This window comes from Podarcis melisellensis, assembly GCF_964234715.1.
Source record: "Podarcis melisellensis genome assembly, chromosome: 15".
NCBI classification, from domain to species: domain Eukaryota; kingdom Metazoa; phylum Chordata; class Lepidosauria; order Squamata; family Lacertidae; genus Podarcis; species Podarcis melisellensis.
In genome coordinates, this window is record NC_138532.1 from 37,477,704 (window position 1) to 37,493,748 (window position 16,045).

At 43.6% G+C, this 16,045-nt stretch overlaps 1 long non-coding RNA gene across 5 annotated transcripts in view; it reads right to left on the reverse strand.

Moving 5' to 3' along the window:
• LOC309358012 overlaps window positions 1–16,045 on the reverse strand; it is a 44,628-nt gene that overhangs the window by 17,558 nt on the left and 11,025 nt on the right. For 2 of the 5 annotated variants that reach the window (XR_014163256.1, XR_014163258.1), the window contains one exon: window positions 12,931–13,047. The exons of 2 other annotated variants lie outside the window; for them this stretch is intronic. This is a non-coding gene — a long non-coding RNA (uncharacterized lncRNA). Of the gene's footprint in view, window positions 1–12,906; window positions 13,048–16,045 lie in introns of all 5 variants that reach the window. One more of the 5 variants, XR_014163257.1, reaches the window with a different exon arrangement.

The window sequence follows — 16,045 nt, forward strand, 5'->3', positions numbered from 1 at the left end:
AAGAAGGGGGTAACATGAGTCTATTGGAAGAGCAAGTTCCAGCATGTTGGTGCCACGGCTAAAAAGACTATATTGTATCACCATTAGTGATGGGTGAATCTGCCAGTTTTGGTTTCTCTCAGTTTCTCCATTTTCCTGTCTTAGTTCAGTTCTCCACATTTCCACTTTTGTTTTTTGTTTTTTAATGTAAAAAAAAATTCACCAGAGTTTCAGTGTGCATTTATACACATTACTTGATTGGTGAACTGCATTGCCAATTTCAGAAAACTGCAGATTTTGGAAGATGGCAACATTTTTAGTTTGCAAATTGTTTTGGAAACTGTGAATTAGGTACAGCCACCTTTAAATGAGCACTGAATCAAATTTCCCTCCATCTTTAAGTTCCCCACCTTGTATTCCCAGACTGTGGAATACTACCTTGCATTCCCATGCTTAGGAAACTGTTCCACGAGATGAGGGAGTGGAATTATTTAATTGGTGAAATCTTGCATATAAACACAACAGTACTCAAGGAAAAATGTGCTTTGGGGAAACAGTAATACAGCGATAATAGCATTTTCTAAGAGCAAGCCAATCAGAAAGGTAACACAAGGTACAGCAGCAGGACACGGGTAAAATAAACAAGAAAAAAACTAATCCCAAAGAAGGGCAATGTGAGAAAATTATGGCACACAACTAAAATATAAGAGGGCAAGCTTGTGACATAACCAGGAGGAGGGTAACGTGGATATTTATGTGCATGTATTTGATGTGGTAACAAGCTGGACCACAGAACAGTCCAAGCATCTATCAGAATAGTGAATACACAGGTGCACTGGGAAGCAGCACAAATTATCACCAAAACTAACTTATCTTAACTGAAATGGGAATCTTGGTTCACTTTCTTATTTGCCTTGGTTGCAAGCAAACCCAAAGGCACCGGCATTCCTTTAATTTGCACAACTTAGCTGTCCTGGCCTTTCCTGCCCTGAGATGCCTGGGGGGAGATTGCAAATGTGAGTGGAGGGAGGGGGAGATTCCCCACCGCACTCCCCCAGGTTGATCAGACAGACAGGCTAGTTATCCAGCTGCCCTCTGCTAGTGAGAGATCCGGCGCTTCCTGCCAGCCCACGCACCGCGGGCTAATTGACATGACATATTGACTGGCACTCTTCCGGGGAAGCGGGCAGGAAGGACTGCGCATACCATTCCAGCTCGGCAATAATTACTGATTAAAAACTAGTTAAAAGGCAATGAAGACTGAAACGTACATTAAACCAAACGACCCTCATCTATAGCAAAGCCACAGATAGATTGGCGCGATTATGAAATCATCGCTTAAAATGTCTACAAACATTAATGGCTGTTTGAATTTCCCAGAGATTTATGGGGAGAGAGTGGCTAATTTCACCTGGGCTGCTGCTTTCCCTTCCTGTGCTGCTGCCACAGCCCTTGATGCAAAACCCACAGACAGTTGCCTTTGTTTGTATGCATGTCTTGAATCCCTGGGCCTGCAAAATACACCGTCTTCTATTTTTAAGCCTGCATAATTAAATCCTTTGCTTCATTGTTTTGTAAATGGAAAATGACACCAGTAGCAAAATTAATAACTTTAGAGATGTACCAGGAAGCCAGTGTGCTCTCTGTGTTTCTTGCCGCAAGTGAAATGTTCATTAATGCTAAGGGTATAATAAGCTGCTTCTCCCCTCTGAGTTCCTCGCCCCCTCCTTCTTTCCCCATCATTTAGGAAGTTTTAGTGTTTGTGTGTATAGTATCTGGCTAATTTGGGGTCATTATCTCAGCAGTCACTTTGGGGCACCTCGGTGCCTTGATTTGAGACAAGCATTCAATCTTTTCTCTTCCTCCAATTTAAAACACAGCGGTGAACAAAACCTAAAGAGCCCTCCTGTACCAGTGTGTGCAATCAAATTTAGTCGAAATAAACATTCAGATGACTTGGCCAGACCGGCTGGAACAAAGGCTCATCTGCTTCCAGAAAGCTCGCACTCGGCACCAGCAGGGTCAGCCCCGCCCCAGGAGCAACAACTCTTCATCAAATCAGATAAAGATAATCAAGGTAACTAGAAAGCTGCGAGGCTTGGTAGTTCAGAGGTCAAACTACAAGCAAGCAATGCAAATCTCAACTCTCTGCTTTTTAAATAGTGGTTTGAGATTTCACCCCTATGGCGCACCCATCTTTCTTCTGTCCCTATAGCCTAACTCAGGCAGCAATTATCCAGAAACTGAGTATGTGGAGGGAATTCCTGGGTTCACCTCAAGGACCACCTCTCCCCATATGAACCGACCCAGACCCTGCAGTCATCATCCATGAGATGTCCGGAGGGTGGCAACATGAGAACAAGCCTTTTCTGTGGTGGCCCCCTGTTAGTGGAACACTCACTCCAGAGCAGCTCACCTGGCACCTACATTACCGATTTTTAGGCATCAGATGAAAAGGTTTCTCTATAACCAGGCCTTTGGATGATTAAAGCTTTTATGGCCTTTTAACTCTACAGAGGAAGGTTATTGGTTGGTTGGTTTTTATGTATTTTGTGTTTTCATTTTTGTGTTTTTATGTTGTGAGCTGCCTTGTGGTCTTCAGATGAAGGGCGGTATACAGATTTAATAAATATATATAAAGGAATATGCTTAAGATGCAGATTGTGCATTTATATTTAATAATCAGTTTTTAATAAAAGAAAAGGCATATACCAGCTTCCTCATGAAATTCTGAGCAGGAAGGTCTGTAGAAGGCAAACTGGCAACATCTGATCAGCATATAGAAATTGCAACCCAGATATCGTTTTTCCATGGATGGTAATCTTTATTAAGCGACTCACTGCCCTCTTTACAATCAGCGAGGAAAGGTATCATTCAATAGCTGATTTGACAGACAGGCCTGGTTTGCATGCAGCGCCAAACTACAGTTTAATGCAGCTGTAGGGAACCTTTGGTGCTGAATGATGGTGCTGAATTACAACTCCCATCATCCCTGGCCATGAGCCACACATCCAGAGGCCGATGGGGATTGTGGTTTTAGAACAAAGATTCACCACAACTGTATTAAAGGATCATGGTCAGACCTGCAGAGACTTTGGTCCTTCCGATTTTGCCCATCTCAAACCCCCATCAGCCGAGCCAGAACAGCTAGTGGCCAGGGATGATGTAAGTCATCACTGGGAAGACCGAAAGTTCCCCATTCCTGGCTTTTTGTTACGTGCACAAGCATCTAGTGAGACAAAGAGGAAAGGATCAGAAGTGTTCCTTTCCATTTTTAACTACCCATGGTTATCTGCTCTGACCGAACTGAGGACTGTAGTTATTTTACTACAGATTAGAGCACAGAAATGTGGCTAGCAGTACATTTTGGGGGTGGGGGGAGCCAGGATCATTAACCACTGTTTGAAGTTTGCTTGCTTGCCAAAACAAAAAGTAGGGAACATGTGGCCCTCCAGATGTTAGACTCCAACTCTCATCAGCTCCAGCCAGCATAGCCAGTGTTCAAGGATGATGGGATATGTACTCCAGCGACATCTTAACTGCCCTAGGTCCCCATGCCTGCCCCAAACCACAGTTAACATAGTTAATATTTTGACCAGGTTAAAACATAACAAGTAACCATGGTTATGGGATAATGAACCTTCCTGCAGGCTGTTCATCAGAGGAGGAGAGAGGCGTGCTCCTCTAGAGCCAAATTATGATTTAGTATTACCTCTCCATTCTTAAGGAAATCAGCCCTGAGTGCTCACTGGAAGGACAGATCCTGAAGCTGAGGCTCCAATACTTTGGCCACCTCATGAGAAGAGAAGACTGCCTGGAAAAGACCCTGATGTTGGGAAAGATGGAGGGCACAAGAAGAAGGGGACGATAGACGACAAGATGGTTGGACAGTGTTCTTGAAGCTACCAGCATGAGTTTGACCAAACTGCGGGAGGCAGTGGAAGACAGAAGTGCCTGGCCTGCTCTGGTCCATGGGGTCACGAAGAGTCAGACACGACTAAACGACTAAACAACAACATTACACTAATTGCTTTGAGCAATCTATGGGACTTAGTCACAATAAACTTAAATCCCATTTATTTCAGTGGGACTATTCTGAATATGACAAAGTCTGGATCTGACCCAAACTGTTTGTAGCAAACAAGTTGGATGGATAGTCAAACACTTCTCAATCAACTTTATTCTCAGCTTGGTATCAGGAGCGGGGGTGAGCGTTCATCTCTCCCTCTCAAGCTATTATGTGGGTGTTGTCACATTAGCAATGTCATCATCTTACCCTGATTAATTGCTGGCCAGTTTCTTTACTGCACAAGGGGAAAACATACATTAGGAATAGATACCACTTTAATATACATGCATTCTACAGCTGTCACATTGGGGAAAATGAACTTGAAATATATCATTTGACATCAAACTGGAAAATTCTGCTTGAAAATTCCTGTAGCACCTAAACCGAAATGTCACAATATTCAGTCTCATCCACACTCTGCTTCCCCTAAAATATTCTGGGCACTGCAGTTCCACCCACTGCGCTATAATTCCCAGCGACTTAACCAACTAGTTTCCTTGATTCTTTGGGTGCTTTAAATGTATGGAATGGGACCAGCCAGAATTTTAGTGTATTTACTACTAAATTACCAGTATATAGCAGAAGTAGGAAAGGGAAGCATCCTGGAAATTCTGAGATGGTTATAAATGCAGGCAGTTTGTCAAGTTTCTGAATTAAGACATAATCATGGTGGCTTATAATTGCTAATAAAAAAAAACCACCTCAAAGAAATTAGTGGATCCCTATAGGACAAAAATGATGCTCTGCTCAAACAGTTATTCCCTTGTATGTTCTTTCCCCCTGCAGAACTTGCCATCATGATTGATTGACTTGAGCTCTGAGAATATCCATTTCCCATTACTTCAACTCACATGCATTCTTGCTCTGAATAGGAGGGGAAGGAGAGGTCCCCCCCTCATTGCACCCCTCCTCTTGTAACAGGCCTGCCTGGTGCTGATATATTGGGAAGGAGGAAACTGGGAGAATAGGGACTTGCTCTAATGATAAAACTATAGCAATTTGGCTCTTCAGAGGATAATCCCCTGTTCACACTTAACTCAAGGTTGCCACAGTGAGAGAGAAAACATGACCCGGTTTAGAGGCTCTCATCCCCCGCCCTTCGTCTTCTTGAGAACTACTGTATTTGATAACCAGCCCAACAAGGACACTACAGTAGGCAGCTCCCCTGCTGGAAAAAGGAGAGAGAAGTGCGCCTCTCTCTTACACTGTAATTTACGGACAAAGAGAAAAGAAAAGGATTGTGCTGTACAGTTTGTCAAATTGGCTCAAATGAGACCATTTTTGTTTTCTCCCTCTCTCTTAAAAGTTAATGCGACGGCGCCTGTTTTGACAGAGGCTGAACTCGCCGCTGGCTTCCATTTGGCTCCTCGCTCAAAGCTAATTAGGACGTCTAGGTTGGCCTGCGCTAAGTGCTCACACAGCTTTGGAGGTACTTAACCTGGCTTAGGGATTCAATCAGGGGTGACCCCTGGGGCTGGCGATGCGTCCCATCTCCCTGGCAGCAGCCTTCCGCTGGCTGCTCAAAGAGACACAACCCTCCCCAAACCGCTGGCTTGCTGACACTGATATGCCTCACAGCCACACTGCTGCTGCTGCTGAAACAAAGGTTTCAAAGGCCGGTTAACAAGGCCTGGCAAAGCAATCTGGGTGATTTGGTGGGCACCCAGCGGACACACTATGTCTGCGCAGCTTTGTAGGCACAAGTAAGTCTTATTTTTCCTGCCCAAATATCAATTTCTTTGCCTTGGCAAACTGTTTTGTTTTCAAGGTTGACCAAAGACTCCTGGGAGGATGTTCTAGGGGTCATAGGGCTGACTGGACCTCCCTCTCATAGAAACAAAGGAGGTTGCTGGTTCAGCTAGCTCAGTATTGTCCACAGAGACTGGTAGAAGCCCTTCAGGGTTTCAGGTACTTCCAGCTGTAGCTAGAGATGTTGGGGATTGGAACTGGAATGTTAATCAGATGCTCCGGCATTGAGATTCCCCTTCTCCAGGACTGGAGGAAGAGCTGAGGTCAGAGCTTCAATGTTGGTATGGCCAAAATGGAGACATAATGGGGCAGTAAGGACAGAAGACAATTCTGTGGGATCAGGCCAATGGCCCATCTAATCCACCATCCTGTTCTCTTAGTAGCCAACCAGATGTTTGTGGGAAGCTTGCAGGCCAGACATGAGCACAACAGCATTCTTCTCACCTGTGATACTGAACAGTGGGAGTGTAGCCCTTGTGGTCAGTAGGCATTGGTAGTCTTGTCCTTCTGTGAATTTTCTAATTCTCTTTTAAAGCCATCCAATTTGGTGGCCATCACTGCCTCCATTGGGAGTGAGTGCCTCAATTTAACTGTGCTGAAAGGAGAACTTTCTTTTCTGTTCAAAAACTTCTAATGTCCAGCAGTTCAGAGGCAAGCCAGGGGAGGACCAGGAACTTGGAAGCAATTTGGATCTGAAGGATTCAACTGCCCAAGTTCCCTGACCCACCCCTAAACCAGGATGAAATTTTGACAGGCTCAGAAACATGCCTCAATCTCTCACTCCTTTAAAAAGCCTTTTTAAAAAATTAATACAAGGATAGTTTAATCACAGCATGGTGCAGGATTTTCCCACCAAAGTACATTTGAATTTTGTTTCCCACCTGCCAAATAAAAAAACCCCTCACTTAGGATTGCAGCTTAAGGAGCCTAAATTCTGATATTACCTCTTAAAAAATACATCCATAGCTGGTGTGAGTGGGTGTTAAGGTAAAGGTAAAGGAACCCCTGACCATTAGGTCCAGTCGTGACCGACTCTGGGGTTGCGGCGCTCATCTCGCTTTATTGGCCGAGAGAGCCAGCGTACATGTGGCCAGCATGACTAAGCCGCTTCTGGGGAACCAGAGCAGTGCACGGAAACGCCATTTACCTTCCTGCCAGAGTGGTACCTATTTATCTACTTGCACTTTGATGTCCTTTTGAACTGCTAGGTTGGCAGGAGCAGGGACCAAGCAACAGGAGCTCACCCCGTCATGGGGATTCGAACCTCCAACCTTCTGACCGGCAAGTCCTAGGCTCTGTGGTTTAACCCACAGCGCCACCCACGTCCTGTGAGTGGGTGTTACTACAGAGCAATTTCTCGTCTCAAAAGCTGTTGAGATTCTTGTGCCTTCTTTGCAATGAGTTTGCAAAGATGTAAGATGATGTAAGAACTGAACTACAAGGGTGAGCAGGCAGCACTGACAGGAACACACCTCACCAATACACACTTTTATTGCAGAGGAGAAGCAGGAAGGATTTCAGAGAAAGAGAAAGAAGATTTCACCTCTTTAGCCTTTCAAAACGGAGATCAGAAGAAAACTAGCAAACTTCAATATATAAAGCAAGGGCCAAGGCCTTTCACAATCACTGCTTCTGTGTACTTGCTGAGAAAAAAATGGCAACTTCATAAAAACCAATAAAAATATAGCTAAGTGAGGTTCTTCTGCCCCCCCCCAACAGAAGGCCTGCCCCCCCCCCCAAATCCTACTACACTCATGTTGGGTCTACAGCTGTCTTTGGACTACAACTCCCATCATCCCTAGCTAGCAGGACCAGTGATCAGGGATGATAGGAACTGTAGTCCAAAAACAGCTGGAGACCCAGGTTTGGGAAACACTAGTCTAATCCTTTATTTTAAATGCTGTCTAAACTGGTGAAAATTAGGAAGCTTATACCAAGCCAGGCCATTGGTTTGTCGAGCTCTGTGTCATCTACCCTGGTTGCCAGTGCTCTCCAGGGTTTCAGACAAGGGTCTTTTCCCAGACCTTCCTGGAGCTGCTAGGGGTTGAAACGTGGGGCCTTCTGCACACAAAGCAAATGCTCTCCCACTGAGCCATGCGCCTTCCAGCTCCGTTTGAATGATAACGTCCTTTGCTGGTGGCTGCAGGACAGCCAGGACCCACACACGGCTTACACAGGAAAATATATTACTGCTGAGGTTTATAACATACCACAGCCACGGCCAGAGAGATTTATGCACTGCCTCTATTGAGTCTGTAATCGTCGAAAGGTGATGTCAAAATAACGACGAGACCCTGATTTATGCTGACAAAAGAGCCAGTAAAATATCAGTGTGGCAGACAGAATGGGTGTTCGGGGCTGAGGCTAACCAAAACAGACTGGATCCTATCGGTTTGCCTGGTGTATTAATAACTGGAGTAACATGCAATCACAATCCGCTATGCCACTGCGTGTGAAAACACTGTCTGGCAGAATCACCACCTTTGCCTATGTGATGCAAAGTATTCTCATTAATTGACAGATATAGATCGTCATAACCACCCTGGCCCAGCTGCCACCTGGACCCCTCCTCTCAAACGTAATCGACAGCCGAGCAATAGCTCGGCAAAAAAATACTGGTGATGAGGGGGGCAGAGAGGTCAAAGTACCGGTAGATTTCATCATGTGTGTCTTTGTCCCACATGAGAATTCTGGAAACCAAACCACCGTATATTTTACTTCGACACTCCTGCTGAAGCACACCCTATTGATTTTGATGGTGTTAACTTTTCAAGGAAGCACACCTAGGATTGCTGCCTTATTATTTCTGTCTGGTTTATAATCTGTTTATCATTCACATATTACAAAAAAGCCTTTCTTTCAAGTAACCTCAGGGGTTCAACCACAGAGTCAGAGGCTCAAATACTTTCAGGGGGCAGTTTCCCCACCCTCCCAAACACAGTCCAATGAAAAGTTAAGCGCTCTGATATCCCAATGATTACAATGGGGGAGGTTTCAGTGTCTGCTTAACTTTTGCCATTGATAGTAACAGGATTTTTTAAAAGCACATGTTCTGACTGGATTGTACTCTCCAGTTTTGAGTATTTCTAGTGAGAAAAGTACCCCCCCCACACACACACATTTCAAATATTAGCACCATCGCTAAAGCATTCATTCAGAGTGGATCACCAACCACATTTATTTATTCATTGTTTGTTTGTTAACAAAAGTGAAGAAATTCAACCATTCCCATGCAAAATACCGTATTTTTCGCTCTATAAGATGCAGCAGACCACAAGACGCACCTAGGTTTTGGAGGAGGAAAACAAGAAAAAAAATATTCTGAATCTCAGAAGCCAGAACAGCAAGAGGGATCACTGCGCAGTGAAAGCAGCAATCCCACTTGCTGTTCTGGCTTCTGGGATAGCTGTGCAGCCTGCATTCGCTCCATAAGATGCACACACATTTCCCCTTACTTTTTAGAAGGGAAAAAGTGAGTCTTATAGAGCAAAAAAATACGGTAATCAATCCCTCTTTGCACAGTTCCTGACAACTTTCAGTTTATAAGTATATAAACTCCATCAAGATCTCTATCAAGGCTAATCTCCATCCACAAATCTTTCCCAAATCTAGCAACTGTTAAACAAGCAGCCATGAGCAGATGTCTGATGAATTTCTTACATTGTACAGCCAACTACCATTTCGTGCGAGGGATCTGTTCTGGCCCCTGTGTGCATCATTGGAGCACGTATAAACATGCCCCACCCAATTCTGCCCTTTTTGTGATGTGTTGAGTAACGTTTTGGGGCCATTTTTAGGTTCAGCGCTGTGTGCGCATCTTGCAACAGTTTGCAGCACATGTTCCAGCACAGGGTCTAGACCAACCCCAATCTTATATTTCCATACCAAAGTCATTTCCCCATAACACTTTTAAAACTTGATAACTCACCAAAATCCTTGTCTAACGAAAAAGAGTGGAAACTAAACCCTTCAATGCTGAATGAGCAGATTCAATTAGCTTTTTAAAAAAGGTACGTTCCCTCAAGCCTGCTCTTCTATGTCTTTTTTTTTTTTTACTAGAAATATAATACAGTGGTACCTCTGGTTACGTACTTAATTCGTTCCGGAGGTCCATTCTTAACCTGAAACTGTTCTTAACCTGAAGCACCATTTTAGCTAATGGGGCTCCCACTGCTGCCGTGCCGCCACCACGTGATTTCTGTTCTCATCCTGAAGCTAAGTTCTTAACCCGAGGTATTATTTCTGGGTTAGCGGAGTCTGTAAACTGAAGCGTATGTAACCTGAAGCGTATGTAACCCGAGGTACCACTGTACTCACTTGTCTCCACTGAAACCAGTTTAAAGGTAAGTTTCCTATTATTACTTTCATTTACCAACCACATGTAAACATTCAGCTTTTAAAGGGGAATGGGGGCTGCTAACTATGTTGATCCCACACATATACAGTGGTACCTCGGGTTACATACACTTGAGGTTACATACGCTTCAGGTTACAGACTCCGCTAACCCAGAAATATTACCTCGGTTAAGAACTCTGCTTCAGGATGAGAACAGAAATTGTGCTCCAGTGGGGCAGCGGCAGCAGGAGGCCCCATTAGCTAAAATGGTGCTTCAGGTTAAGAACAGTTTCAGGTTAAGAACCTAAGACCTCCGGAACGGATTAAGTACGTAACCAGAGGTACCACTGTACTGTATTTACTCGAATCTAATGCTCACCTTTTTTGGCCAAATTACATTGCAAAAATTAAGGTGTGCATTAGATTTGATGGCACATTGCCAATCGCCAGCAAATACTTTTTTTGCTTCCAAGGTTCTGAAAATTGAGGTGTGCATTAGATTCGATGGTGCGTTAGACTCAAGTAAATACGGTACAAATCCCTGGTGGAATGAAGCTAGTCCAAAGAGCAAAATATTACAGCAGTATTTATATCAGGGCAGAGGTAGAAAACGTTTTTGAGCCTGAGTGTCATCTTTCCTTCTGGGAAACCTTTCAAGGGCCACATGCTGGTGACAGGTGGAGGCAGAGGAAAAAGTAGAAGGGGCAAGTAACATAAATGTTATCTTTGCACCCTAGGCTAGTTTCTACACGCATGTATCAGAATCAAGGACTCATTACAGCCAGGCAAAAACACTTTGGGTTTGAAGCAGGGTCACTGAGGTATGTGGCTTGAGGAAAGTGCTGAGGGCCAGAGAGAAGCATGGGAGGCCAGATTCAGTTCCCCATCCTTGCCGAGTCAGAAGGAGTTTCAAAACCAGGACCCAACACATCAGCCTGCCACAGACTGACCCTCTTAGATTTTCATAGAGAAAGGCAGGGATGCTTTGTTGAATGAGTGGATTTTGGCTAGGGACAAAGTCTGGGAGCTCAACTGGCACAGGCTGGGATGATGGGTCAACACAATGCCAGGCCAACAAAATCCATACCCAAATGAGCTTCGAATATGGCAGTAACTAAAAATGCTGAATGATCAAAAGTAGATGGCTCCAGATGACAAAATCACTGAAGTGAGCTTCACTACATGGCATGTAAAATAAAATATGTTTGGCTCATACCATTTTAAGGGCACTGGCCCCACTTCAAAGGACTAGCCAGTAGGTTCGTGGCAGAGCTGTGTTGCAGAAATAGCAAAGAAAATGGTGCACCTGCGCATACACAGAGGGCTTTCTCACTGCGGTCTTCCCACAGAATTCAAGAAAGGCTTACAGAAGTGATCATATATCTGCCACACAGATTAAAAAGCCCATCACCTCCTCTATTGTTTTTTAGGAATTAAGCACTGACGCCCCGCACCTCTACTAACCAGCAAGCTAGAACCAGAGGACACATCAAGAGAACATTCAATAATTCTATACCGCTTTCTTTACTACCGGCCTATTTCCAATCCTTTTCCATCACATTTTCAAGACGTGGGGCTACCTTTGAAGATGACTCAGAAACTACAACTAAGCCAGAATGCAGCAGCTGGACTGGTGACTGGGAGTGGCCACTGGGACCATATAACACCAGTCCTAAAGGATCTTCACTGGCTCTCAGTACGTTTCCGAGCACAATTCAGTGTGTTGGTGTTGGTACAGCCTCGGCCCTGTATAACTGAAGGAGCATCTCCATTCCCATTGTTCAGCCCGGACACTCAGGTCCAGCTCCGAGGGCCTTCTGGTGGTTCCTCACTGCAAGAAGCAAAGTTATAGGGAATCAGGCAGAGGGCCTTCTCGGTAGCGGCACCCTCCCTGTGGAATGCCTGCCCTTCAGATGTCAAGGAAATAAACAACTATCTGACTTTTAGAAGACATCTGAAGGCAGCCCTGTATCAGGAAATTTTTAATGTTTGATATTTTATTATGTTTCAATAGATGCTGTAAGCCACCCAGAGTGGGCAGGGTATAATTATTAATTATTATTATTATTAAGGCAGCCCTGTTCAGGGAAGTTTTTAATCTGTGATATTTTAGTGTATTTTTGGTTTCTATGGAAGCCGCCCAGAGTGGCTGGGGAAACCCAGCCAGATGGGCGGGGTACAAATAATAATAAATAATAATAATAATAATAATAATAATTAACATTGTCTCTATAAGGACTAGAAACTTAGTTTTCAAAAACAAGAGGCGTTGGGGTTTGTTTGTTTGTTTGTTTGTTTGTTTGTTTGTTAACCTGTATTCACAGGCTTTTTACAAAGTGCTGTGGGAGTTGCAATTCTTTCGTTTGTATTCTTTAAGGCACCCATGAGAGCAAGGATATTTCCCAGTTAAGATCACCAGAGCCGCATTTAGAAAGAGACCTGAAGATATGTATTATAGCACTTGAATGATCCAATGCCAGATTTCTTTGTCCAAGGAGCAGCTGTTTGAGTTAAAAAAAAAACCTGTGACAAGCAGCTCCCTCTGTGATGCTGAGAACACCCATTCAGCTGTCAATACGGATCATCAATGACATTGTATAAATGCAGCATCGACAGAATGCCCCGTGCCAAGCCTCTATCGATCAAAGTGTGCAGGAGATTAATCTCATTGGCTCTTCAGGGTATCATATGACTTAGTCTATTAGTACAAGTGGGTCAAAGAAAAAGTAAGGTCAGTGATGTAGTGCACAGGGAGACAATGACAAAACATGACCTTTCATTGTGAGAACCCGCTTACGATGCAGCCACATTTATTTCTCCCAGCCGATGGTTAAAAGCTCATCTTGCATATCCTTCCTTGTCCGCTATGGTTTGTATCAATCAAAATAAAACTCCAATGCAGTCCAAGTTCTTTCTTTAAAAGAAAAAAAAATAAGAAAAAGACAAAAGATATTCTACTTAGCACCTTCAAAACACATCGCTTTTAACAATACGTGGACCATTAGCAATCAGCCTGCCATTCTGGTCCGTTTCATAGAAAATCAAGAGGCAAAATAATTGAGTCAATAGGAATACAAAAGGGATTGCTTCTCCAGCCCTGTTCTTCTGTGACAGGGTTGAAAATGTAAAAGCTCAGGGAATCAAAAAGAAGAAAGGGAGAATTGATTTGATTCACTGCTTCAGCAGAGGCAGAAATTTAACACTGGGTTTTTTGTTTTGTTTTTTCGCATGCTCTCCTATAAGGTGTTGCTTTTCTTTTTTTGGGGGGGGGGGAAGGAGGGAGAAGAGGGTTACACTACAGACAGAAGGGAAAAACACCTTTGATCAGATTGAAGGCTTGAAACAAGAAAGGAGTTGAATATTCCTGCATTTGATCCAAGTTCAACATGGAAAGTTGCAGTTTCAGATTCCTAGATTGAATGTTTCATATAATGGATCTTGCTGTACTTGGGGCGGAGCTTAATGGCACCTGGCATGTTAGGGTGCTCCCGGTGGCTAAGAGTGAAGTCTGATTAAACTGAGGAGCAGGGGAGTTCATACACTAGGGGTGGAAAAATTTGCCTGGTCCACATTGTTAAGCAAACTGACCAAATTTATGCTTCCCTAACTAGTACATAAAGGGACGCAGGTGGCGCTGTGGGTTAAACCACAGAGCCTAGGGCTTGCTAATCAGAAAGTCGGCGGTTCAAATCCCCGTGACAGGGTGAGCTCTCATTGTTCGGTCCCTGCTCCTGCCAACCTAGCAGTTCGAAAGCGCACAGTGCAAGCAGATAAATAGGTACCGCTCCGGCAGGAAGGTAAACGGCGTTTCCGTGCACTGCTCTGGTTCATTAGAAGCGGCTTAGTCATGCTGGCCACATGACCCGGAAGCTGTCTGCGGACAAACGCCGGCTCCCTTGGCCTATAGAGTGAGATGAGCGCGCAACCCCAGGGTCGGTCACGACTGGACCTTTACCTAACTAGTACATGGTCCAGAACATGATTTCATACTTCTCTGAACTTTGCAGTACAGTTCTCAACTAAATGACTATCAAAACACATTAAATATACATATTTTAGGGAAACTTTTTAAAAGAAAAAATATGTTTAGAAATTCAGGCACCGTGGTAAAGGATGATATTCAACTGAATTTTACATATTGAAATTAATGGGCCTAACTTAGGACTCAGCTACAGCATTGCAAATAAAATGTTTTAAATGTGTTGTAAAGCGCAATACACAAATGTGACACTAGATGGTGACAGTGAACTATGCAAAATTCAATGTATTTTTAAAAACGTTTTTTTAAAAAGCATTTTCACAGCGTTTTTTATATGTGTGTAAATTCAACTTTAGTTGTGGTCATTCAGTGGATGTACCCTGAATAAAACTTAGTTGCATACCACCCACAATATACATTTCAATACGTATATTCTAGTAAAATATATATTTAAATACAAATCTTCAGGTTTTTTTTTTTTTAAATGCAGATTAATGCAGAAATTGGAACAGGCTTATAAACGAACCATATGCAAAATTTGCAGAGACTGATCTGTCTATCCCTGTTCATAACGAAAACTCCCTCAAGCCAAGCAGGGGAAAAACAAACATCCTTGGTACTAGTCCCTCACCACTGAATGTTAGAGACCTTCTGCCAGAGATTCCAATCTGAAATTTTTGGTCAACCTCCTGAGATCTGGCAGTGGTAACCTGGAGTCTGCATTCAACAGGAGTGAGAGACATTTTCCTCCCTGCTATAAGAGCGGTGTTTGCAGGGGTGTGTGGTGTGGACAGATTGGCTGGAGACAGACAATAAATCCCAAAGAAAACTGAATGTGTTTGGGATAAGGCTTTGCTTTACGGCCTCGGTCCTGTATACCTGAAGGAGTATCTCCACCCCCATTGTTCAGCCCGGACACTGAGATCCAGCACCGGGGGCCTTCTGGCAGTTCCCTCTTTGCGAGAAGTGAGGTTACAGGGAACCAGACAGAGGGCCTTCTCGGTAGTGGCACCCGCCCTGTGGAACGCCCTCCCTTCAGATGTGAAGGAAATAAGCTGCTATCTTCTCTTTAAAAGACATCTGAAGGCAGCCTTGTTTAGGGAAGTTTTTAATATTTAATGATGTATTGTTTTTAACGCTTGATTGGAAGCCGCCCAGAGTAACTGGGGAAACTCAGCCAGATGGGCGGGGTATAAATATTATTATTCTTATTATTATTATTACATGGTGGACACTAGCCCCAGTTATGGAACAGCCTTCCCAGGTAAGTTCACCTGGTACCATCTTTTGTGACCTTTTTGGCTCCAGGTGAAGATCGCTCTGGTCACACCTAAGCCTGATGAAGTCTGCGCCTCTCAGTTATTAAATTTGTGTTTTAACTGTGGGGACACAATGTCTCTGGTTTTTGCTGCATTTTATGTTCTTTTTGTATTTATATGGCTTTCTTACTCATTGCAAGCTGCCTAGAGAATTTAAGAGGTGGAATACAGAGGCTGTAAATAAAATACTGAAAAATTGTTCAGGTCCTAAAGTTTCACCTCCAATCAAATATGTTTGAAAGGTTTTTGAAGCAATACAAAAAGACTCGTTTGGCCAATAGCAAAGGTGGGGTGACTATGCAAATAACTATAGTGATTATCATCATCATCATCATCATCACCATCACTCTTCTGCTGAGAGTACCTAATGCAGAAGGTTACCACAAATGATATTGCAGATTTCAAAAAGGTGTAACAAAGTACAACCAAAATTATTAGGGAGCTGGATCAACTTTCTAGGAGTAGTTGGAGGGTTGAAGGTGACAAGAGAAGAGGGTATGATAATAGGTTTATAAAAGCATCCATGGTGTGTGGAGAAAGTGGGTGGAGAGAATTTTCCCCTCCCTCCCCCATAACCCTAAAACTGGGGTCATCCAATGAAATAGATGGGCAGG